At 49.8% G+C, this 24,447-nt stretch overlaps 1 protein-coding gene across 7 annotated transcripts in view; it reads right to left on the bottom strand.

The window, feature by feature from the left end:
• The window catches only part of LOC137452007 (protein CEPU-1), a 582,860-nt gene that overhangs the window by 144,303 nt on the left and 414,110 nt on the right, over positions 1-24,447 (bottom strand). The gene's annotated exons all lie outside the window — the stretch shown is intronic.

The raw sequence follows: 24,447 nt of genomic DNA, 5'->3' as shown, positions 1-24,447 counted from the left end.
TGTAAGGAGGAGGGGGGTTGTAAATCCTGCTTCCTCCCTGCAGCGGGAGGGGTCTGCGCCGCCGAGGGAGCCGCACGCAGCTCGGTGCGGTCGTTCGAGCGGCTGATGGAGTGTGGAGGGTTTGCACAGCTTGGGAGGAAATTAGCTCCTCCAACTCACTCTTGTGACTGCCAGCTCTTCCTTTTAACCCCCTGCCTGAGCTCCTTGGAAGAACCAGCTTTGCCCATAAAAGCAGTGGAGCAGTGATTGTAATGTCCAGGGACCCCAAATGTTGCTATTTTCAGCGCTGACAATTAAACCCAATAAATAAATAAACAGGCAAAATGCTGGCCCTGTGGGCACTGAAAGATTCACCCCCTGGGGGGCAGGAGGAGAGGTAATGGACACAAACAGCAGCCCAGGAGGTGCCATGTAAACATAAGGAAAAAAATTCTTCTCTTTGAGGGTGGTAGAGCACTGGACCAGGCTGCTCAGAAAGGTCATGGAGTCTCCACCTCTGGAGGCATTCCAGACCCACCTGGACACGTCCCTGGGTGATTTACCCTGGGTGATCCTGCTTTAGCAAGGGGGTTGGACTTGATGATCTTCAGAGATCCCTTCCTGCCCTTACCACTCTGTGGTTCTGTGAACTTGCCACAAAGGAACCCAGTCCTGAATTAATCCAAACTGCTGCAAAGCCTCCCAAATTTGGACCCAGCTGGTGGCTTGTTCAAGCTGGCCAGGAGAATCACAGAACCACCAAGGTTGGAAGAGACCTCACAGATCACCAAGTCCAACCTGTCACCACAGACCTCATGATTAAACCATGGCACCAAGTGCCACATCCAATCCCCTCTTGAGCACCTCCCGAGATGGGGACTCCCCCTCAACAAAAAGCAACAACAAAGACCTGCACACGAGATCAGAGAGTCACAACTCTTTTGTTTGGAAAAGACCTGCAAGTTCACTGAGCCCAACCACCAACCACCATGGCTGTTAAACCATGTCTTGAAGTGCCGTGGCCACAGGTTCCTTGAACACCTCCAGGGATGGTGACTCCACCACCTCCAAGATGTTCTTCACCATAAGGGTGGTGAGAGACTGGCACAGGTTGCCCAGGGAGGTGGTGGAAGCCTCATCCCTGGAGGACTTTAAGGCCAGGCTGGATGTGGCTCTGAGCAACCACCCACATACTCTGTGCATCTCACTACAAGAAGGACATTGAGGTGCTGGAGCAGGTCCAAAGAAGGGCAGTGAAGCTGGTAAAGGTTCTGGAGAACAGGTCAAGGGAGGAGCAGCTGAGTGAACTGGGGTTGTTTAGTCTGCAGAAATGGAGGCTGAGGGGAGACCTTCTGGCTCTCTACAACTCTCAAAATGGAGGTTGGAGCCAGATGGGAATCTGTCTCTTCTCCCTAGTAACAGTATCACAGTATCACAGTATCACTTAGGTTAGAAAGGACCTCGAGGATCATCGAGTCCAACCTATAAACAGGTGACAAGGCAAGAGGAAACAGCCTCAGGTCGTGCCAAGGTTGGGCATTAGGTAAAGCTTCTTCCCCAAAAGTGCTGTCAAGCCCTAGAACAGACTGCCCGGGACCGTGGTGAAGTCACCATCCTTGGATGAATTTCATAGCTGTGCAGATGTGGTGCTGAGGGACATGGTTGTGTGGTGACCTGGCAGCACTGGGTTAATAGTTGGACATGATGACCTTAAAGATCTTTTCCAACCTAAACAATTCTGCGCTTCTGTGTCCCTGCCCATGGCAGGGGGGTTGGAACTGGCTGATCCTTGAGGTCCCTTCCAGCCTTAACAATTATGTGAGGAGAAAGTTCTTCATAGAGAGAGTCGTTAGCCATTGGAATGTGCTGCCCAGGGAGGTGGTGGAGTCCCCATCCCTGGAAGTGCTCAAGAGGGGATTGGATGTGGCACTTGGTGCCATGGTCTAGTCATGAGGTCTCTGGTGACAGGTTGGACTTGATGATTATGGCTCAGTTGGTAGCACACAAGACCCTTAATGGGAAGGTTGTGAGTTCAAGCCTGCAGTGGGCAGTAGTGTCCTCCCTACTCTAGTCATGAGGTCTGTGGTGACAGGTTGGACTCGATGATCTTTGAGGTCTCTTCCAACCTTAGTGATACTGATACTGATCTTTGAGGTCTCTTCCAACACCTTGGTGCTTCTGTGACACTAAGATTCTATGTTACCTTCCAAGACCAGGGCTGGGAAGCCAAGGGGAGCCGGGGAGCCCTGCGCGCGCCTCGGCGCTGCGCCTTGCCGTCCCTTCTCCGCTTCCGTTGCACGCCATCCCATAATGTCCTGCCCATTTGCAGATTGCACTTTATTGGTTTTTATTTGGCAGCCTCGCTTGACTCTGCCCTTTAATTTATCCATTATACATTCTGATTAATTGGCCGATAAAGCCCTGTCCAGTGTTTTAAAGCAAATCCCCAGGCCATTTGCTTTCAGCCCAGCTGCCTTTAACTCATTAGGTTACAGCTCGCGTGCGGGAGAGGACGCTGGGGAAGGCAAGATTTCCAGCATCATACATATGGAAAGCAGCTCTGATCTTCATTAATAATCCCTCCAAAGGCTGAGGCATGGTGCTGGTGAAGGAGAGATCCCACGGATCCCTGCATGGGAACAAGCCCTTCCTCCTGGTGGTCTTTCCCCCGGTAACCTCCTTTTTATCCACTGATTGACGCTGAGTTCACAGAATCACAGACTCACAGGATGGGTCTGGCTGGAAGAGAGCTCAAAGATCACAGAATCATTCAGGTTGGAAACTAGATCAGGCTGTGGCTCTGAGCAGCCTGATCTAGTGTGAGGTATCAAGAATAGTGTGGCTAGCAGGAGCAGGGAAGTCATTCTGCTCCTGGACTCAGCACTGGTTAGGCCACACCTTGAGTCCTGTGTCCAGTTCTGGGCCCCTCTGGGTCCCTCAGGTTAGGAAAGATGTTGAGTTGCTGGAAGGTGTCCAGAGAAGGGTAACAAAGCTGGGGAGGGGTTTGGAGCACAGCCCTGTGAGGAGAGGCTGAGGGAGCTGGGGTTGCTTAGCCTGGTGAAGAGGAGGCTCAGAGGAGACCTTATTGCTGTCTACAACGACCTTAAGGGAGGTTATAGCCAGGTGGGGGTTGGTCTCTTCTCCCAGGCAGCCAGCACCAGAACAAGAGGACACAGTCTCAAGCTGCACCAGGGGAGGTTCAGACTGGATGTTAGGAAGAAATTCTCCATAGAAAGAGAGATTGGCCATTGGGATGTGCTGCCTGGGGAGGTGGTGGAGTCACCATCCCTGGAGGTGTTTAAGAAGAGACTGGATGGGGTGCTTGGTGCCATGGTTTAGTTGATTAGATGGTGTTGGGTGATAGGTTGGACTTGATGATTTTCAAAGGTCTTTTCCAACCTGTTTAATTCTGTATTCTGTCCCTGCCTATTGCAGGGGGGTTGGAACTAGATGACCCTTGAGCCCCACAAAGCCACTGCTGGAGCTTCTTTCCATCCCACATCCCTTGCAATACCTTCATAGCCCTCAGTGGCAGCCCTACCACCAGATTTCTGGCTGCTGGTGCACAGTGGCCATCCCTCCTACCCAAATATTTTCAAGCACAACCATCCTCTGCCTGACCAGCACTTCTGGAGGAGGATTCCCACACCCATTGCAGATGCCTCCTTGGGAAACCCTCGCTCCCACGCCTCTGCTGGCTTTGTCTGCGGCAAATCCCTCTTCCCTCAGCACCCGAAGCCCCACATGTAAATCTGCCAGGCCCCATTACAGGTGTAAATAGGAGTTGGAAGGAACCTCTAGAGAGCATCTAGTCCATCTGACATCACAGAACCATGGAATAATAGGGGCTGGAAGGGACCTCTGGAGAGCATCTAGTCCATCTGAAATCACAGAACCATAGAATGATAGGGGCTGGAAGGGACCTGTGGAGGGCATCTAGTCCAACCCCCCTACCAGAGCAGGTTCATCTAGAGCAGGTTGCACAGGATGGTGTCCAGGTCAGTTTTAATATCCTCTATTAAGGTTGGGTAAACAGTTACTTAAGCCCCACAAAGCCACTGCTGGAGCTTCTTTCCATCCCACATCCCTTGCAATGCCTTCAAAGCCCTCGGTGGCAGCTCCACCACCAGATTTCTGGCTGCTGGCACAGCGTGGCCATCCCAAATAATTTCCCAAATATATTACCAACTACCCAAGTATTTTCAAGCACATCCATCCTCTGCCTGAACAGCACTTCTGGAGGAGGATTCCCACACCCATTGCAGATGCCTCCTTGGGAAACCCTCACTCCCACGCCTCTGCTGGCTTTGTCTGCGGCAAATCCCTCTTCCTCCCGGCACCCAAAGCCCCACATGTAAATCTGCCAGGCCCCATTACAGGTGCAAATGAGGAGTGACACATGCAGAGGTGGGAGAAGAGAATGAATTCTCTTCAGGCTGACTTTTCCAGAAGCATGAAAGGCACAAAGGAGAGGAACCAGAAAGCCAATGCCATTTCCCCTGCGTCTGCGTGAGTAAGCGACGGACTTCCACGGGGCACCTTAATTCCCTTCCCTCAGCCTCCTCCTCACTGCCCTGTTGTGGTGGTTTGTGTTTTGCGTGGGTTTGGTTTGTTTTTTTTTCTCTCTCCCTTGGAAATGTTATTATCTATCACTCTCCTGGCGTGAACAGGACTGGGTGCATCTCTCCGTCTCACTAGCTCAGCTGATAAGCTTGACAGAGCTGGGCACTGGTGACAGCAGTCACATTTCCAGTGGATAAAGTGCCATTTACATGAGGCAAGCGCTGGTGATTTTCCATCAGCCAGGACAGAATGAGGATGGCAACAGCTTGTAAGCTTCCCCTCTGGAGCTCTGCTGCCTCTTGGCTTTTTTTTTTGCTTTTTTTTTTCTCCAGTTTGTTGGGTTGTTTGGTTTTGGTTTTTTTTGATAGGTTTTTTGGTTTTGTTTGTTTTGCACAGAATCAGAGAATTGCAGGGGCTGGAAGGGACCTCGATAGCTCACAGAATCACAGAAACACCAAGTTGTTGGAAGAGACCACAAAGAGGCCTCTCCCCAGCCTCATTGCCCTTCTGTCAACACGTTCAAGTGTCTCAGAATCACACAGAATCAGAGAACCACCAAGGTTGGAAGAGACCTCAAAGAACATCAAGTCCAACCTGTCAGCACAGACCCCATGACTAAACCATGGCACCAAGTGCCACGTCCAATCCCCTCTTCAACACCTCCAGGGATGGGGACTCCACCACCTCCCTGGGCAGCACATTCCAGTGGCTAACAACTCTCTCTGGGAAGAACTTTCTCCTCACCTCCAGCCTAAACTTCCCCTGGCACAGCTTGAGACTGTGTCCTCTTCTTCTGGTGCTGGTTGCCTTGTAGAAGAGACCAACCCCCACCTGGCTACAACCTCCCTTCAGGGAGTTGGAGAGAGCAAAAAGGTCTCCCCTGAGCCTCCTCTTCTCCAGGCTAAACAATCCCAGCTCCCTCCACTGCCAGAGCAAGGTCACCTAGAGCAGATCATGGCAGACCTTGTTGCTGTCTACAACTGCCTGAAGGGAGGTTGTAGCCAGGTGGGGGTTGGTCTCTTCTCCCAGGCAACCAGCACCAGAACAAGAGGACACAGACTCAAGGTGCACCAGGGGAGGTTTATGCTGGATGTTAGGAAGAAGTTCTTCACAGAAAGAGAGATTGGCCATTGGAATGGGCTGCCAGGGAGGTGGTGGAGTCACCATCCCTGGAGGTGTTTAGGAAGAGACTGGATGGGGTGCTTGGTGCCATGGTTTAGTTGATCAGATGGCGTTGGGTGATAGGTTGGACTCTATGATCTCAAAAGTCTCTTCCAACCTGGTTAATTCTATTCTAATCTATACTTTCACAAGCATTGATGAGATGCCACTCAAGTCTGCTCTTTTCCAGGCTAAAAGTCCCCAGACTCTCAGCCTTTGTTGTTTTGGTTGTGGTGGGTTGGGGTTTGGGGTTTTGTTGTTGTTGGTTTGGTGTGGTTTTTAAGGGCAAAATCTGGACCTTCTCCTCCTCTCAGCTTTATAAACACCACCACCAGGAACCAGGGCCCTGGCCCTTATTAAAATTCCCAGCATGGCAGAGTTTGCAAGAAGGAAAAAACCTCCGGAGCAAAGCAAAACAAGCTCAGGGGAAAGGCTGGCAAACCCGCTTGGAGCTGGCTGTTGTCGAGGGGATTAAAGAGGAATTTGGCATGCTCCTGGTTTTCCTTCCTTCGGACTCATGCCTTCTATTTTGTCAAGGATCCTTCTTTAGACCACACTGCTTTCTTCTGGAGGAGCCGCTTGGGTTTTAATGTTCCCTTTTGTCTCCCTGACACTGCTGCTTTTCTTTGCCTTTTTACTTTGCAAATCGGCGCCTTCTTTAGGCAGGAACAACCAGCAGCCAGTTCCCACAAGGGAAACTGGGTGGGGGGCTGGGAAAAACACATGGTCAAGACAAATTCCTTCACTGTCACTCTCCTTCACAGAATCACCAAGGTTGGAAGAGACCTCAAAGATCATCAAGTCCAACCTGTCACCACAGACCTCATGACTAAATCATGGCTCCAAGTGCCACATCCAGTCTCCTCTTGAACACCTCCAGGGACACTGACTCCTCCACCTCCCCAGGCAGCACATTCCAATGGCTAACAACTCTAACAACTTTCTCCTCACCTCCAGCCTAAACCTCCCCTTGTGCAGATTGAAACAGTGTCCTCTTGCTCTGGTGCTGCTTGCCTGGGAGAAGAGAGCAATCCCCACCTGGCTCCAACCTCCCTTCAGGGAGTTGTAGACAGCAAGAAAGTCTCCCCTGAACCTCCTCTTCTCCAGGTTAAACAATCCAAGCTCCCTCAGCCTCTCCTTGTAGGGCTTTGCTTCCACCCTCTCTGCCTTCAAGTTCTCCATCCTTCTGCCCAAGGCAAGCTGAAGCCCTCAATGCTTAAGGAACAGATTGGTCTTCATGCCCTTCTGCTTCAGAAGACCTCATTTTGTCCCATCAGAGACAGATTTTCTGCCATCAGATTTTGTCCCATTTGCTTAGCCTGGAGAAGAGGAGGCTCAGGGGAGACCTCATTGATCTCTACAACTACCTGGAAGGTGGTTGTAGCCAGGAAGGGGTTGGTCTCTTCTCCCAGGCAACCAGCACCAGAACAAGAGGACACAGTCTCAAGCTGTGCCAGGGGAAGTTCAGGCTGGATGTTAGGAAGAAATTCTTTCCAGAAAGAGAGATTGGCCATTGGGATGTGCTGCCCAGGGAGGTGGAGTCACCATCCCTGAAAGTGTTTAAGAAGAGACTGTGTGAGGCACTTGGTGCCATGGTTTAGTTGATTAGATGGTGTTGGCTGATAGGTTGGACTTGATGATCTCAAAGGTTTTTTCCAACCTGGTTTATCCTATCCTATCCTATCCTATCCTATCCTATCCTATCCTATCCTATCCTATCCTATCCTATCCTAGGAGGGGAGGAGAGAGGAGAGGAGAGGTTCGGAGAGGTTCGGAGAGGTTCGGAGAGGTTCGGAGAGGAGAGGAGAGGAGAGGAGAGGAGAGGAGAGGAGAGGAGAGGTTCGGAGAGGAGAGGTTCGGAGAGGAGAGGAGAGGAGAGGAGAGGAGAGGTTCGGAGAGGAGAGGTTCGGAGAGGAGAGGAGAGGTTCGGAGAGGAGAGGTTCGGAGAGGAGAGGTTCGGAGAGGAGAGGTTCGGAGAGGTTCGGAGAGGAGAGGAGAGGAGAGGAGAGGAGAGGAGAGGAGAGGAGAGGAGAGGAGAGGTTCGGAGAGGAGAGGTTCGGAGAGGAGAGGTTCGGAGAGGAGAGGAGAGGAGAGGAGAGGAGAGGAGAGGAGAGGAGAGGAGAGGAGAGGAGAGGAGAGGAGAGGAGAGGAGAGGAGAGGAGAGGAGAGGAGAGGAGAGGAGAGGAGAGGTCTTCAAGTCACAGAGCATTTCAATAGCTTGCAGAGAGGATCAAGGGGCTGGCAGAGGCAGCAGGACTGTGAGAAACAGCTGAAACCCCACTGCCTTGCTCCCAAAGCTGTGCTCAGTGGCTCGTCCCCCCGCCCAGAGCCCAGACAAGTCACGTCGCGAGCAGTCACGCCACCAACACAAGTAAAACTTCATCCCTGGCAAGCACGAGGGAAGCAATAAAGATCTCCGACAGCACTGATAACAGCCAAGGTCACCAGCTTAAGGGCATGCTCCTGTCTGACAACTGAGGCTTTATCGACTTACAAAAACACCAAAACAAAATGAAAAGGTAAAAAGCACCAAAAAAGCCAAAAAGAGAAAAGCAAACAAAAAACCCTCTCCTCTCCTTTCATTTTATGAGTTCCTCCCCAAACTCCCTTGCAGGCCTCTTTCAAACCAGAGCTCCCGAAGCCAGGAAGGTGGATTCCCATCCAACATCCCCATCCAACACATCATCCTCGAGTTCAGAGGACACTGTGAGCTCGCTGGGGAACCTGCTAGTCATGGGAGGACCTCCTTAACCCTTTTAGAACCTCACTAGCCATGTGAGCACCTTGTTAGCCCTCTAAGAACCTTTTTAACCCAGCAAGGTTCCCATTAGTCATGTGGGGACCCCATTAGATTTTTTCAGGACCCAGTTAGAATCATAGAATCAATAAGGTTGGAAAAGACCTCAGAGATCATCAAGTCCAAACTGTCACTCAACACCTCCTGACTACTACACCAAGTGCCACGTCCAGTCCCCTCTTGAACACCTCCAGGGATGGGGACTCCACCACCTCCCTGGGCAGCACATTCCAACAGCTAACAACTCTCTCTGGGAAGAACTTTCTCCTCACCTCCAGCCTAAACTTCCCCTGGTGAGTTAGATTTGTGTCCTTTACTGTGTCTCTGGTAAAGGGAACATGATTCATCTGCTGTAGCTGGTTTTAGTCCCTAGAGCAATCTATGAAGGATATCATTGGCATTCTGTGAATTGAAGCAGTCCTGAAGTTGGAAGAAACCTTTAAGATCATCGTGTCCAACCTATCATCCAACTCCATCTAATCAACTAAACCATGCAACCAAGCACCCTGTCAAGTCTCCTCCTAAACACCTCCAAGGATGGTGACTCCACCACCTCCCCAGGCAGCACATCCCAATGGCCAATCTCTCTCTGTGTGAAGAATTTCTTCCTAGTATCCAGTCTGAACCTCTCCTGGTGCAGCTTGAGACTGTGTCCTCCTGTTCTGGTGCTGCTTGTCTGGGAGAAGAGACCAACCTCCACCTGGCTACAACCTCCCTTCAGGGAGTTTTAGAGAGCAAGAAGGTCTCCCCTGAGCCTCCTCTTCTCCAGGCTAAGCAACCCCAGCTCCCTCAGCCTCTCTTCAGAGGGCTTGTGTTCCAAACCCTCTGAGGACCCTGTTAGCCATGTGAGGACCTCAGTAGCCCTTTGGGGACCCCAGTAGCCATGGGATGAATGTGGCTCTGTGGAGGAAGTGAGAATCAGACAGAACTCAATGTCTGCAGCTTGGGAGGCTCACACATGGCAGTGCTGGAGCTAAGGGCAACGATGAGACAGCTTGTTTTGGAGTAGAACCAACCAGCCACCCATCTTTTGGCAAATAAACAGCACAACTGATTCAAAGATGGAAGAAATCTCTCCTTTTTTTTCTTCAGATGATACTTGCAGGATGTCTTCAGGAAGGATTTTTGGCAGAATGCTAAAGCTACCTACTGCTCTACGTGTCCACCTTCCTTTCTAATTGGGAAAGTATCTGCACGAGGGAGAAATCCCCCACTTGCACTGTTCCCTTTAGCTTTCCACAAGTAGAAACCAAGTGTCTACCTGCAGGACTACAGGACCCAGCCCTGGAGCAGAGGGGTGAGTACAGCAATGCAGTACGACCTCGAGAACAGGAGAGGGAGTAGCAAGAGTGAAAGAGGGAAAAGTAGGAGAGATTTCACATCCCTCCTGCCCTGTTTCATCTGGGTATCAGCTCATCAGTGCTGGAAAGTCATCTGCTTGGACACCTGCCCGGTGCTGGGGACAGGACAGATGTGCAGAGCCATCTCCCCTGGCATTCGCCACCAGCTACAGCCTTTGCCCAGAGGGCATCTGCAGGAGCTGCTCTGATCTCACACCTAAATCCTTGCTGGAAAGGGCAACATCTAAGTCACAGCTATCCAGAGGGATATATTCACCCTGAGCTATGCTGCTGGGCTTCCAAGGGTATTATCCAAGGATAACTGCAGGCCCAGTATCCGAGGAAAGGCAGCAGTCCCTGGGGTCGGGCACAGCATGGGTGGGAGGCTGCTGACCGCGGGAGCTGAGCAGCAGCCGCGGTGTTGCTTCGCCTCAGTCATTAATCATAAGGACACAGGGAAGGTTTACAGCTTCTCCAAGCAGGCAGCGAGCCAGTCATGGAGAAGGAGGAGGAGGAGGAGGGGGATGGGGGGGAGATACCCCTTTTGCCTTGGCTCTTTCAGGGCTGCTTCTGGAAAGACCACAAGGCAGGAGAAATCTTTGGCTCTCTCCCCTCCCTTGAGCCGCTCCAGCAAAGCCCAAGAGCTGCAGCTAGTGAAGGAAGAGGGGGGGTGGAGGGGGTAAATCTTCCTTCTTCCCCCACCGCAAAGCTCCTCCCAGCAAAGCTCCAGCCTGGCAGGAAGAGCTGCTTGCTGAAGAAGCCTGTCTCGCCTGCATGCCTTTGCTTCCTCCTCTCCTAAAAACCTGCCTGGGCCAGCCCCTCAACATCTGCTGTGCTGCTCCTCTTGCCCCTCACCTGCTGTTCAGACAGACCTTCCCACCCATCTCCAGGCCACCAGCTGCACTGTTTTTTTCCAGCTACATCTTTCTCCTCCACCCAAGCCTGCAGAGCATCTCCATTCCCATGTCCTCCCACTGCTGGACGCAGCAAGATCTGGAGGAGATACAACTTCAACCTGCTTATTCAGCTGCAAAACCAAGATTTGGGAGGCACAGTGCTCAAGCTTCTGTTTAATTCATCCACAGACCTGTGAAGAGCTCCTGTCTGGCACAGAGAGGGTGACCTGATAGCACAAAGCCTGGGAGAAAAAGCTGATTGCCCACTCTATGTATTAATTCCCATGGTCTGCACCATGGGGAAAGGAGATCACAGGGATCCACAAACCTTTAGGGACACAAATATTGCACAGAGCACAGCAGCCTCACAAAATGTACAAGATAGGTAAGAAAATCAACTCCCAGGCTCATTGGAGAAGCCTCCAGAGTCCAAATCATCTCTGAAATTCCAGCTTGCCTTGGTTTGCGCTGCAAAAGATAACCCTCTGGAGTCCAGACTTGCAGCCACCTCCCCAGCCACCCCCTCCCCAACCGTTCCCTCACAAGGTCTTCCTTCTTGGCCTGGTGCTAAGAAGGTGCAAACTGTGCAAGATAGGTAAGAAAATGAACTCCCAGCCTCATTGGAGAAGTCTCCAGAGCCCAAGTCAGCTCTGAAACTCCAGCTTGCCTTGGTTTGCACTGCATAAAACAACCCTCCAGAGCCTAGACTCGCAGCTGTGCCCCCCCAACTCCCTCTCCAACTGCTCCCTCACAGACACTTTCTTCTTGTCCTGGTGCTAAGAAGTCTTATTGCTCCTTCCTCACAGCAGGTGACAGAAATATTTGTGCAGAGGAAAAAAAGGCAACATCCCCCAAGTCAGTACATTAATGTCCTACAATGAAAAATAGATCTGTCTAAATATGCTCAAGGTAATTCAGAATACATTTGAGGTGATTTCAGGCTCTAAACTCAGCCTGTAACAGCATTTCAGGCTGTGTTTATCAGTGCTTTCCCTCTGCTCTTGCATTTTTTTCCCCCCACCCTGGTTATTTTTAAAACCTTTGCACGACAACAGAACAAAAATGATCGTGGCTGAGGGTAGAAATCAGCTTCCCAGCAGCTCAGGGAATTTCATCTCCCAATTTACCAGCCCCAAAGTCCTGCCTGTTGTAGGCTGGGGTTCACCTTAGGGCAAGGCAAAGGAGTCTGATCCCCATCCTCCAGCAGCAAATCTGCAATGAGTTCTCTCAACTCAGCCCAGTCAATGCCAAATTCCACCCTGGGTGACTGACATGCAGCAATTCAGAGTGACACCAGAGGGGAGGCATTGCCCTTGCAGCTCTGGCAGAGGAGCTCCCATTTGGCAGCCAAACCTGAGGATGTTCCACGAGTGCCAACAGGATCAGACCCTCCTCTGGTTTCACTCACCCTGGGAAATACCCAGTGTGCCCACTCAGAGAGCCCAGTAAAGCTCTGCTGGGTACCCTGGGTGCCCATTTGGCAGCCAAACCTGAGGATGTTCCACAAGTGCCAACAGGATCAGACCCTCCTCTGGTTTCACTCACCCTGGGAAATATCCAGTGTGCCCACTCAGAGAGTCCAGTAAAGCTCTGCTGGGTACCCTGGGTGCCATCCCAGCCTTCTCCCAGGCAACAAAGCTGGTGAAGGGTCTGGAGAACAGGGATGGTGAGGAGTGGATGAGGAAACTGGAGGTGTTTAGCCTGGAGAAGGCTGAGGGGAGACCTCATTGCTCTCTACAGCTCCCTGAAAGGAGGTTGGAGTGAGGTGGGGCTGGATCTCTACTCCCTAGTATCAGGTGACAGAAGGAGAGGAAATGGCCTGAAACTGTGCCAGAGGAGGTTTAGGTTGGAGAGTAGGAACAATTTCTTTACTGCAAGAGTGGTCAGGCATGGGAACAGGCTGCCCAGGGAGGTGGTGGAATTCCCATCCCTAGAGGTGTTCAGGAAGCCTTGAGGCATGGCTTAATGGCCATGGTGGTGTTGGGTTGAGGGTTGCACTCTTTGATCTTAGAGATCTTTTCCACCAAACAAAACAGTTCTGTGATTCTGCAACTGTGAATCAAGGAGACAGGAGCTTGAGAGATGACCCCAGAGCAGGGAACCATACATCCTAGAAATGAACCATCCAACAGGCTGATCCCAGTAACAGATCACCCTGCAGAAGTCCTGCTGACATCCATCATGCACTCACAGCACAGCCTGGGGGACCAGCACCATGCTCCTACCAAAGCGGCAGAACCACATCCTCCTTTGCGGCCAAGAGAGGAACCCCAAGCAGCAGCAGCAGCAGCACACAGGCTGCTCTAGGGGTGTTTTCCCTATACTGCAGAGAGAAATCCATCCATTTGGAACCAGTTTAGCTGCCTTGCCTGTGACAATTGGCAGACGACACCAAGCTAGGGGCAGGAGTTGATCTGCTGGAGGGTAGAGAGGCTCTGCAGAGGGACCTGGACAGGCTGGACAGATGGGCAGAGGCCAAGGGCAGGAGATTGAACACATCCAAGTGCCGGGTTCTGCACTTTGGCCACAGCAACCCCAGGCAGTGCTACAGGCTGGGGTCAGAGTGGCTGAGAGCAGCCAGGCAGAGAGGGACCTGGGGGGTACCGGTTGATGGTAGGCTGAACATGAGCCTGCAGTGTGCCCAGGCAACCAAGAGGGCCAAGGGCATCCTGGCCTGCATCAGGAACAGTGTGGCCAGCAGGAGCAGGAAGGTCATTCTGCCCCTGTACATTACACTGGTTAGGCCACACCCTGAGTCCTGTGTCCAGTTCTGGGCCCCTCAGTTTAGGAAAGATGTTGAGTTGCTGGAAGGTGTCCAGAGAAGGGCAACAAAGTTGGTGAGGGGCTTGGAGCACAGCCCTGTGAGGAGAGACTGAGTGAGCTGGGGTTGCTTAGCCTGGAGAAGAAGAGGCTCAGGGAAGACCTTCTTGCTGTCTACAACTCCCTGAAGGGAGGTTGTAGCCAGGCAGGGGTTGGTCTCTTCTTCCAGGCAACCAGCACCAGAACAAGAGGACACAGTCTCAAGCTGCACCAGGGGAGGTTTAGACTGGATGATAGGAAGAAATTCGTCATAGAGAGAGTGATTGCCCATTGGAATATGCTGCCTGGGGAGGTGGTGGAGTCCCCATCATTGGAGGTGTTTAGGAGGAGACTTGATGGGGTGCTTGGTGCCATGGGTTAGTTGATTAGGTGGTGCTGGATAATAGGTTGGATGCAATGATCTCTAAGGTATCTTCCAACCTGGTGTATTGTATTGTATTGTATTGTATTGTATTGTATTGTATTGTATTGTTTTGTATTCTATTCTATTCTATTCTATTCTATTCTATTCTATTCTATTCTATTCCATTCCATTCCATTCCATTCCATTCCATTCCCACGCAGTTCAGTCCAGGCGCCGGCAGCACACTGCGGCAGAGCCGAGCGCGTCGCGCGCAGCTCCTGGAGCACGAGCTCGGAAGGGAAACAAAGAGAGAATGGCTTTGGGCTCGAGGGGACCCATCTGTTTTCCAGAAGGATTTATTTATTTATCAATTAATGTATCCCTTTTACCTTGTGCTTTTGCACCAGCTTGAAAACAGGGAGTTGTAACAACCCTTGAGCCATCCTGCCCCTTACCCATCTGGTCAACAGCCATTCTGCTTTTGTTTTCTGGGTAGCATTTTTTGGGGGGGGGGGGGGGGGGAGGCTGGTGGGAGGTTTGGTTGGTTAGGGTTTGGGGTTTTTTTTGTTATGATTTCTATTTTTCTTTTAAGCTCTCTAGTTTCTGACAGAGCTGAAATCCACCAACTCCATGACAAGGACCTCATCATTAATGCTGCTAGCAGGAATGATGGCGTTCCGCTCGCGCAGATTTCGACCCGTTTCACAGGCACCTGCGAGCAGCAGACTGAGGGAGCTCAAAAGAAGCCAAAAAGCTTGGAGAGAGAAACTGAGCTCCTTCTCCAGTCCCAAGACGAGTCTTTAACAGGGTTATAAATAGGAGCCAGGATTGCCAGCACCTTTTTCTCCTGGTAAATACAGGATATCACGTGTGGGGATGCTGGGTGACATTTTCCCAAGCACTTCTGCAATTAAACCCTTTCTCTGGCTTCACACCGGCTCAGGATAATTACTGGGAGCTTTTCAGGGGCCAGAGCCTGTTTGCCAGCAGTGGGAACCTTCCCATTTCTGGCTGGGAAAGACTGAGGAGCCCTTCACAGCTTCTCTGCCACAGCCAGCATCGCTGCTTCAGTGTGAGGGTGGTGAGACTCTGGGTTGCCCCAGGGAGGTTGTGGATGCCTCCACCCTGGGGGTGTTCAAGGCCAGGTTGGATGAGCAACCAAGTCTAGATGAGAGGCATCCCTGCTTGTGGCAGGGAGGTTGGAGTAGAGGATCTCTGAGGTCCCTTCCAACATGAGCCATTCTTTGATTCTCAGAACTTTGGGGTTGCACAAAACCAGTTTAGGACCCTCTCAGGCACCCAGTGCATTTCCAGGGGGTGCAAAGCACCACCATGCTGTAAATCCCCCTCTTTGCTGAGATGTGCTCAGGTGTGGCTGAGATTTGTGCTGCTCTGTACACAAATCACTGATGGCATTGCAAAGAGCCCTTTGCATCCACAGAGTAACACAGTGGTAGGAGTTGAAGGGAACCTCTGGGGATTGAGTCCGAATGCCCTGCCAAAGCAGGTTCACTTAAAGAAGGTTACACAGGAATGCATCCAGGAGGGTTTGGAATGTCTCCAGAGATGGAGACTCCACCACCTGTCCCTCTGGAGGCCCCTGACTTCACTACCTGTGCCTCTGCAAAAATATCCCTGCAGTACCCACACTACCACTCCACACCCAAGGCTCCAAACCAAAAGCAGGCTGGGGAGGAGCATGCAGTTGTGAGCAGGTGAGGTCTCTGCCAGTTGAGAGGGGATGGAGACGCTGCCTCAACCCTAAATTTATGTGCTGCAGCAGTGTCTGCATCATCCATTATTCATGCTGCTCACCCCAGGCTATAAAATGTTGCTTTTTAAAAGTTTTTAAGTAAAAGAGAGTCTCTAAACGAGTGGCACAGGGTTAAACTCCATCTATTTCCCAGCAAAAAAATAATACTGAGTCACAGGATCACAGGAGGTCAGGGGTTGGTGTTGACCCAAAGAGAACATCCAGTCCAACCCCCCTGCTGGAGCAGGACCATACAATCTAGCTCAGGTCACAGAGGAACACATCCAGACAGGCCTTGAAAGTCTCCAGAGAAGGAGACTCCACAACCTCTCTGGGGAGCCTGTTCCAGTGGTCTGTGACCCTTACAGTGAAGAAGTTGCCCCTTGTGCTGGGGTGGAACCTCCTGTGCTGCAGCTTACACCCATTGCTCCTTGTCCTAGCACAGGGAGCATGTAAGAGCCTGTCTCGTCCCTTCTGACCCCCAGCCCTCAGACATTTACAAACATTTATTAAATCCCCTCTAAGTCTTCCCTTTTGCAGACTACAAAGCCCCAGGTCCCTCAGCCTCTCCTCGCCAGGCACGTATGACATCTCTCTCCCCCCACACCCCCTGAACGATGCTGCAGCTGGAGGCAGAGCTAGGGATGGAGAGACACGAGGGATTTATAGCCCAAACCCTTCCAACACTTGTTCCCAGCATTAGCTCCCTGCACATTATCAACACTTCCCATTTCCATCTCCGGCACTGATTGTGCTCTCTGCACTTATGAAGTTGTTTCCACTTCTCTCTTTTTTCCCCCCCCCCGTCTTTCCCTCCCCCCTCTCTCCTTCCTTTCCCTACTATAATATTTAGTCTGCAGCTCTGCTTATTTACATACTTAATTTCTGTGCTGTTTGCAAACACAAATTAGTTTTGTGCAATTACTTTGTGAGCGGACACGGAGCTGATCTGCTTCAGCGGTTTAACGGCGCTGGAAGTGCCTGCGCAGGGCCATATGGCTCTGGAGATACAATCACAATATTACCTGCACATATTAGTTACATAAGAGCTACGTTCTAATTAGTGCAGTTCAAAGAGAGGAGGGAAGGAGAGAAGAGGAGGAAAAAGGAAGGAGGGGGAGGGGAGGGGGGGTGGCGGTGGTGGGGGAGGGGAACGGGGGGGGAAAGGAAAAGTCAAAGAAGAAGAATAAGGAAAGGAAAAGAGAAAGGAAAAAAAGAAAGGAAAAAGAAAAAATGAAAACATAAAAGGAAAAAAGGGGGGGAAATAAAAGGGAAAAAAAGGGAAAATAAAAGGGGAACAGGAGGAAAATAAAAGGAAAAAAGGGAGAAAATAAAAGGGAAAAAGGGGGGAAATAAAAGGAAAAAAGGGGGAAAATAAAAGGGAAAAAAAAGGGAAAATAAAAGGGAAAAAGGGGGGAAAATAAAAGGGGAAAAAAGGGGGAAAATAAAAGGGGAAAAAGGGGGAAAATAAAAGGGAAAAAAGGGGGAAATAAGAGGAAAAGGGGGGAGAAATAAAGAAAAAAATAGAAAAAAAAGAGGAAGGAATATAAAAAAGTAGAAAAAAGGAGTGAAAAGAAGGAAAAAAAAGAAAAGGAAAGAAGGAACGAAGAAAATAAGGAAAAAAGAAAGAAAAAAGGGGGAAAGGAAAAGAAAAAAAGGAAAGAAAAAGGAAAGCAGAAAATAAGGAAATAATAAGAAAGAAAAAAGAAAGAAAAAATGAAAATAGAAATGGAAACAAGGAAAGAAGAAAATGAGGGAAAAGAAAGAAAAGGGGAGGGAAAGGGAGGGGAAAGGAAAGAAAGGAACGAAAAAAAGGAAAGAAGAAAAGGAAAGAAGAAAATAAGGAAAAAAGAAAGAAAAAGGGGGAAAAGGAAAAAGGAAAGAAAAAAGGAAAGAAAAAATAAGGAAATAAAATGAATGAAAGAAAAAAGGAAATAAAAAAGGAAAGATGGAAAGGAAACAAGGAAAGAAGAAAATAAGGGGAAAAAAAGAAATGGGAGGGGAAAGGAAAGAAAAAAGGAAAGAAGAAAACAAGGAACTTAAAAAAAAAGGAAATTAAAAAAGGAAAGGAAAAAAGAAAAGTTAAAAAGGGAAGAAGAAAACAAGGAAAAGGAAAAGCAGGAAAAAGGGAAGAAAGGGAGACAGAAGAAAACAGAGAAGGAAAACCAGCAACAACAACAACAGAAGGAAACCAAGAGAAAAGAGAAAACTAAGAAAAAAATAGGAAAGGAAAACCAAGGAAAATCTAGGAAAAATAAAACAACAAAAAAGGAAAAGGAAAAGCAAAAACTAGAAAGAATAAAGAAAAGATCAGAGGAAAAAAAAGAAGAAGGATAAGGAATAAATAACCCAAAGGAAGGGAAGGCAAAAAGGATTCCCTGACCCCATGGGCAGCTGTAGTGTGGGAGAGTCGAGCTCTGCAGGAAATTGATTTTATGACAGCAGTGAACAATCAGGTGAGAAATTGTTTGGGTCAAATGAAATATTTTGGTCAAGCAGAAAACAAAGGTTTGAGTTTCATTGTCAGCTTTTCTCTTTCTCAGTCTGTTTGCCTGCCCCTTAATGATCAGGATTTGTTGTAGTATTATTTTTTTTGCTTTCAAAGGATAAAATAAAAGAAAGAAAGAAATTCAAATCATGGAATTGAGACGAAAATCCCAAGCTGTTTCTCGGCCCAAATGAAGTCACTTTGTCTCCATTGCTTTTTTTCCTCTTCCCAGCCCCAAAATTGCTGAGTCAATGCTTCCATGACAAAAAAAAAAGCATGGAATTGTTTTGAGTAGAGTAGAGTAGAGTAGAATAGAACAGAACAGAATAGAATAGAATAGAATAGAATAGAATAGAATAGAATAGAATAGAATAGAATAGAATAGAATAGAATAGAATAGAATAGAATAGAATAGAATAGAATAGAATAGAATAAGAGTAGAGTAGAGTAGAGTAGAGTAGAGTAGAATAGAATAGAATAGAATAGAATAGAATAGAATAGGAGTAGAGTAGAGTAGAATAGAATAGGAGTAGAGTAGAGTAGAGTAGAATAGAATAGAATAGAATAGAATAGAATAGAAGTAGAGTAGAATAGAATAGAATAGAATAGAATAGAATAGAATAGAATAGAATAGAATAGAATAGAATAGAATAGAATAGAATAGAATAGACCAGGTTGGAAGAGACCTTCGAGATCATCGCATCCAAGCCATCACCCAACACCATCTAATCAACTAACCCATGGCACCAAACAGCCTATCCACTCTCCTTCTATACACCTCAAATGATGGTTATTCCACCACCTCTCTGAGCAGCACATTCCAACAGGCAATCACACTCTCTATGAAGAATTTCTTCCTAACATCCAGCCTCAACCTCCCCTGGCAAAGCTTGAGACTGTGTCCTTCTCTAGTTTGAAGCCATTGCCCCTCGTTCTGTCACTGCAATGAGTGGCTGGGCTTTCCCCTCCATCCTCATCCCTGGTGCCACCAGGACAAACAGACCTGAAAAGGGTAGAGATTCCCTGGAGACAGTGGGGGGGTCACATCCCTGATGTCCCAGAAGACTCTGAACATGCAGGGACTGTTTCTGAGGGACACCTCAGAGTGGTATATGTTTCTGCGACGCTTCTTCTCCCCCTCTAAGGATTTGGCAAAGCAGGTTTTGGCCTTGAGCTGCAGAGCTCAAGGGGGTGAGAGGATGGAGACAAGGGACCTGTTAGCCACAGGAGCCTGCTGGCAGCAGTGGTGACAGTAGCCTGGCTGCAGCGGCTCAGTCTCCACGGCCCATTTAATCAGCAGGCTTTGCGCACACGCAGCCAAAGACCTCGTGAGTGCATTGGATTTTATGGTCTGCTAGGAAGCAGCATAAGAACACAAATTCATTTCACGTGCAGTGAACAGCCTCCAGACTGAAAACCTGCTGGCCTGCAGCGACGAGAGCCCCCGACCTACACACACAGAAGCATCACAGCATGGTGGGGGCTGGAAGGGACCTCCAGAGAGCATCTACTCCAAACCCCTTGTAAAGCAGGTTCACCCACAGCAGACTGCATAAGAAGATGATGTCCAGATGGGTTCTGAATGTCTCCAGAGAAGCAGATTCCACAACTTCTCTGGGCAGCCTGCTCCAGGGCTCCAGTGTCCTCACAGTAAAGAAGTTTCTCCCTAATTTCAAGTGAAACCTCCTGGGTTCCAGTCTGTACCCATTTCCCCTTGTCCCATCACTGGTTACACTGAAGAGCCCACCCTCTTCCTCATGGCCTCCAGCCTTTAGGTATTGATTGGCAAAGAGGAGATCCCCTCTCAGGATGCTCTTCTCCAGGCCAAACAGACTCAGGTCCCTCAGCTTCTCCTCCTCACAGAGATGCTCCAGGATCCACTGCATATTCATAGAGTCCCCTGGACTCTCTCCTGTAGTTTCATAGAATCATAGAATCAATAAGGTTAGAAGAGACCTCAAAGATCATCGAGTCCAGCCTGTCACCTAACACCTCATGGCTACCAAACCATGGCACCAAGTCCCACGTCCAGTCCCCTCTTGTACACCTCCAGGGATGGTGACTAGACCACCTCCCTGGGCAGCACATTCCAACAGCTAACAACTCTCAGTGAAGAACTTTCTCCTCACCTCCAGCCTAAACCTCCCCTGGCACAGCTTGAGACTGTGTCCTCTTGTTCTGGTGCTGGCTGCCTGGGAGAAGAGACCAACCCCCACCTGGCTACAACCTCCCTTCAGGGAGTTGTAGACAGTTGTGTCCCTCTTGAACTGGGGAGCTCAGAACTGGACACAACACTCCAAATTTGACCTCCCCAGGGCAGAGCAGAGTGGGAGGAGAACCTTCGTCACCCTGCTGGCCACAGTCTTAATGCACACCAGGAGGCCATTGCCTTCGTTGGCATGAGGGCACATTGCTGGCTCATGGTGAAGCTGTTGTCCACAGAGCTTCTTTGGAATGGAATGGAATGGAATGGAATGGAATGGAATGGAATGGAATGGAATGGAATGGAATGGAATGGAATGGAATGGAATGGAATGGAATGGAATGGAATGGAATAAACCAGGTTGGAAGAGACCTTCAAGATCATCACGTCCAACCCATCAACCAATCCAACACCACCTAAACAACTAAGCCATGGCACCAAGCACCCCATCAAGTCTCCTCCTGAACACCTCCAATGATGGTGACTCCACCACCTCCCCAGGCAGCCCATTCCAATGGCCAATCACTCTCTCTGTATAGAACTTCTTCCTAACATCCAGCCTAAACCTCCTCTGGCACAGCTTGAGACTGTGTCCTCTTGTTCTGGTACTGGCTTCCTGGGAGAAGACACCAACCTCTGCCTGTCTACAACTTCCCTTCAGGGAGTTGTAGAGAGCAATAAGATCTCCCCTGAGCCTCCTCTTCTCCAGGCTTATAAACCCCAGCTCCCTCAGCCTCTCCTCACAGGGCTGTGTTCCAAGCCCCTCACCAAGTTCGTTGCCCTTCCCTGGACACGTTCCATCAAGTCAACCTCCTTCCTTCTTTCTAGCATGTCAGAGCGTCTCAGTCTGACCTGGTCTTTCCTCATGGTCACTTTGGGGTGCTGGGGACTTGGAATCATCCCAGGAAATCAGAAAATCCTCCTTTTTTTTCCCCTCTCTCTCTCTTTTTAATTGCCCTCTTCCCTTGCTGCTTGCAAGACACTCTTTATTTATACAATACACCTCACATCCGAGGCGTCGCTGAGAGCTCTACGCAAATATTAATTACCAAGCCCTAGGAGGTAAATTATAAATATCCCTTCTCTCCAGATTAAAAACCCTACCTTTAATAATAATGATAATAATGATAATAATACTGATGAAAAAGACTGCGCTGTGGCACATGAAGGGCTACAGCAAAGAGCCCTCCTTCTCCCCAGGGCTGCAATAAAAGACACCAGACCACCCCAAAACCAACTACACCAGAAGATGACAGAGGGTTGGTGATTAGAGGTCAGGCCAAGCCACCAAGCTACCCAGCATCACCAAGATGTCATTATGGTGCTGGAGTGTGCCCAAGGATGGGCAATGAAGCTGGTAAAGGGTCTGGAGAACAGGTGTGATGAGGAGCAGCTGAGGGAAGTTGGGGTTGTTCAGCCTGGAGAAGAGGAGGCTGAGGAGAGACCTCATTGCTCTCTGTAACTCCCTTGAAAGGAGGTTGGAGTAAGGTGGGGGTTATCATAGTATCAGTCAGGGTTGGAAGGGACCACAAAGATCAGCTAGTTCCAACCCCCCTGCCATGGGCAGGGACACCCCACACTACATCAGGCCGGCCACAGCCTCATCCAGCCTGGGCTTAAACACCTCCAGGGATGGGGCCTCAACCACCTCCCTGCACAACCCATTCCAGGGCTTCAGCACTCTCATGGGGAAGAACTTCCTCCACACATCCAGCCTGAATCTCCCCACCTCCAGCTTCATTCCATTCCCCCTAGTCCTATCATTCCCTGAGATCCTGAGCAGTCCCTCCCCAGCCTTCTTGGAGCCCCCTTCAGACACTGGAAGGCCACAATTAGGTCACCTCGGTTTCTTTTCCATAGAAATGAGCGATAGAACAAAGGTAATGGCCTCAAGTTGCACAAGGGAAGGCTTAGGTTGGATATTAGGAGGCATTTCTTCACTGAAAGGTTTCTCAAAGACTGGAAGAGGCTGCCCAGGGGAGTGGCTGAATCCCTATCCCTGGAGGTGCTGAAAAGATGCAGAGATGTGGTGCTGAAGGACATGGTTTAACATCAGACTTTGTAGAGTTAGAGAAGGATTGCACTGGATGACCTTAAAGGCCTTTACCAACCTAAATGATTCTATGGTCCTCACTCAGGGCACTCCCTGAGGGGACACCAGGCATCTGCAGCCTTCCAGAACACAGGAAGAGAGTGGAAGGGCTGTGTGGAAGTCAGCACAGATAACAATGGGTAGGAGCAAAGCTTGCAAACACCTAGTGAGCAGCAGAGAGAGTTTGCATCCCCTGAGCAACTCTCCTCTGCCTGGCTTTTATCTAGAGCTGAAAACCTCTGCTGATATCATCTCCTAGGTAAGGCAGAGCAGAGCAGCATCCCTCTGCTTGTCCAACACTGATTGCACCCGGCAGGATTTCTCTGCTACACAAGGTGTCAGCATCCTGACACGGTGCTGATGGACAGGCTGGGTCCAAGGCCAGGTGTAATAAGGAGAGCAGCTGCTTCTTGATTCTGCTCTGGGATCTCTTGTCCTTGCAGAACACAGTTCTGGGGTATTCTTGACACTTGTTCCCTAAGCAAAAACTGCCACAGCTGACAGTGAGAAATGAGCAGAGCAGGGAACAATGGAGATAAAGCCCTGCAGCAATAAGAGACCTGGGGTTGGTTCTCCTCAGCCACAGCACAAGGCAGCTGCTGGGGCTGCTGCTGCCCTGCCTGCTCACAGCTGGGTCCAAGTACAAGCAAGCAAAACCCATCACAGAACCCAGCTCCAGAACCTTCTGGTTGCCCTTTCATGGTGGCACAGAACTGTTAATGTGGGACAGCTGAAGTCCAACCTTGGGCAGATCTACACACTTGAAAAATGTGTAGGCCTGGCACTTCAGGACATGGTTTAGTGGTCATGGGATCATAGAATCATATATCTGTTGAGGCTGGAGAAGACCTTTGAGATCATCAAGTCCATCCACTCACCCAGAGCTCACAATCCCACCACTACTGCTAAGCCACTGCCACTAAACCTTGTCCCTCAGCACCACATCCATGTGGCTTTGAAACACCTTCAGGAAAGGTGACTCCACCACCTACCAGGGCAACCTGGTTGAGTGGTTGTTAGCATGAGAGGAAACAGCTTCAAGTTGCCCCAGATAAGGTTTAAATTGGACATGAGGAACAGTTTCTTCCCCAAAAGGGTTGTCAAGCCCTTGCCCCAGCTGCCCAGGGCAGTGGTGGAGTCCCCATGCTTGAAGGTACTAAAGAGCTGTGGAGATGTGGTGCTGAGGGTCAAGGTTTAGTGGTGACCTGGCAGTGCTGGGCTAGCAGTTGGATCTAATGCCCTTAGAGGTCTCTTCCAACCAAACCAATTCTGTGGTCCTAGAGAGATCCAACTGTATCTAAGGGATAGAACTTCAACGAGATGGTGAGGAGGAGAAGGCAAAGCTTCCTCCTCCTAGTCAGTTTATCTCCTGTCAGAACACACAGCACTGTCAGACATCTCAGTTCTCCTTAACAGCTCCTGCAGCTTTTGCCACCCTCCCCAGGTTTTCCTTAGCAGTAAGGCAAACCTACCAGCCACAGCTTGCCTCCAAAACCCTAGATCAGGGGAAGTTTGCCTCAGTTCCTGCCCTCTGAAACCCTTCCCAAACCCACTCAGATTTGGTTTGAGTATATCACCTCCAAGCTGGGGGATGGTATAGAGCAGATCTCTGGTGAGACCCCACCTGGAGTACTGCATCCAGTTCTGGAGTCCCTATTACAGGAAGACTCTGGAGGTGCTGGAAGATGTCCAGAGAAGGGCCACAAGGATGACTGAAGGAGTTGGGGCTGTTCAGCCCTGGAGGTGTTTAAGCCCAGGCTGGATGAGGCTGTGGCCAGGCTGATGTAGTGTGGGGTGTTCCTGCCCATGGCAGGGGGGTTGGAACTGGCTGATCCTTGTGGTCCCTTCCAACCCTGACTGATATTGTGATACTATGATGAGCAGAAGGCTGGAGCTGCTCTGCTATGAGGACAGAGTTGGGGTTGTGCAGGCTGGAGAAGAGAAGGCTCCAAGGAGACCTAATTGTGGCCTTCTAGTATCTAAAAGGGGGCTCCAAGAAAGCTGGGGAGGGA

Source organism: Melanerpes formicivorus, unplaced genomic scaffold (assembly GCF_026170545.1).
Source record: "Melanerpes formicivorus ecotype bairdi unplaced genomic scaffold, bMelFor1.0.p_v2 SCAF_47, whole genome shotgun sequence".
Lineage (NCBI taxonomy): Eukaryota > Metazoa > Chordata > Aves > Piciformes > Picidae > Melanerpes > Melanerpes formicivorus.
The sequence above is the reverse complement of the archived record's forward strand: the minus strand, read 5'-3'. Positions and strand labels throughout refer to the sequence as shown.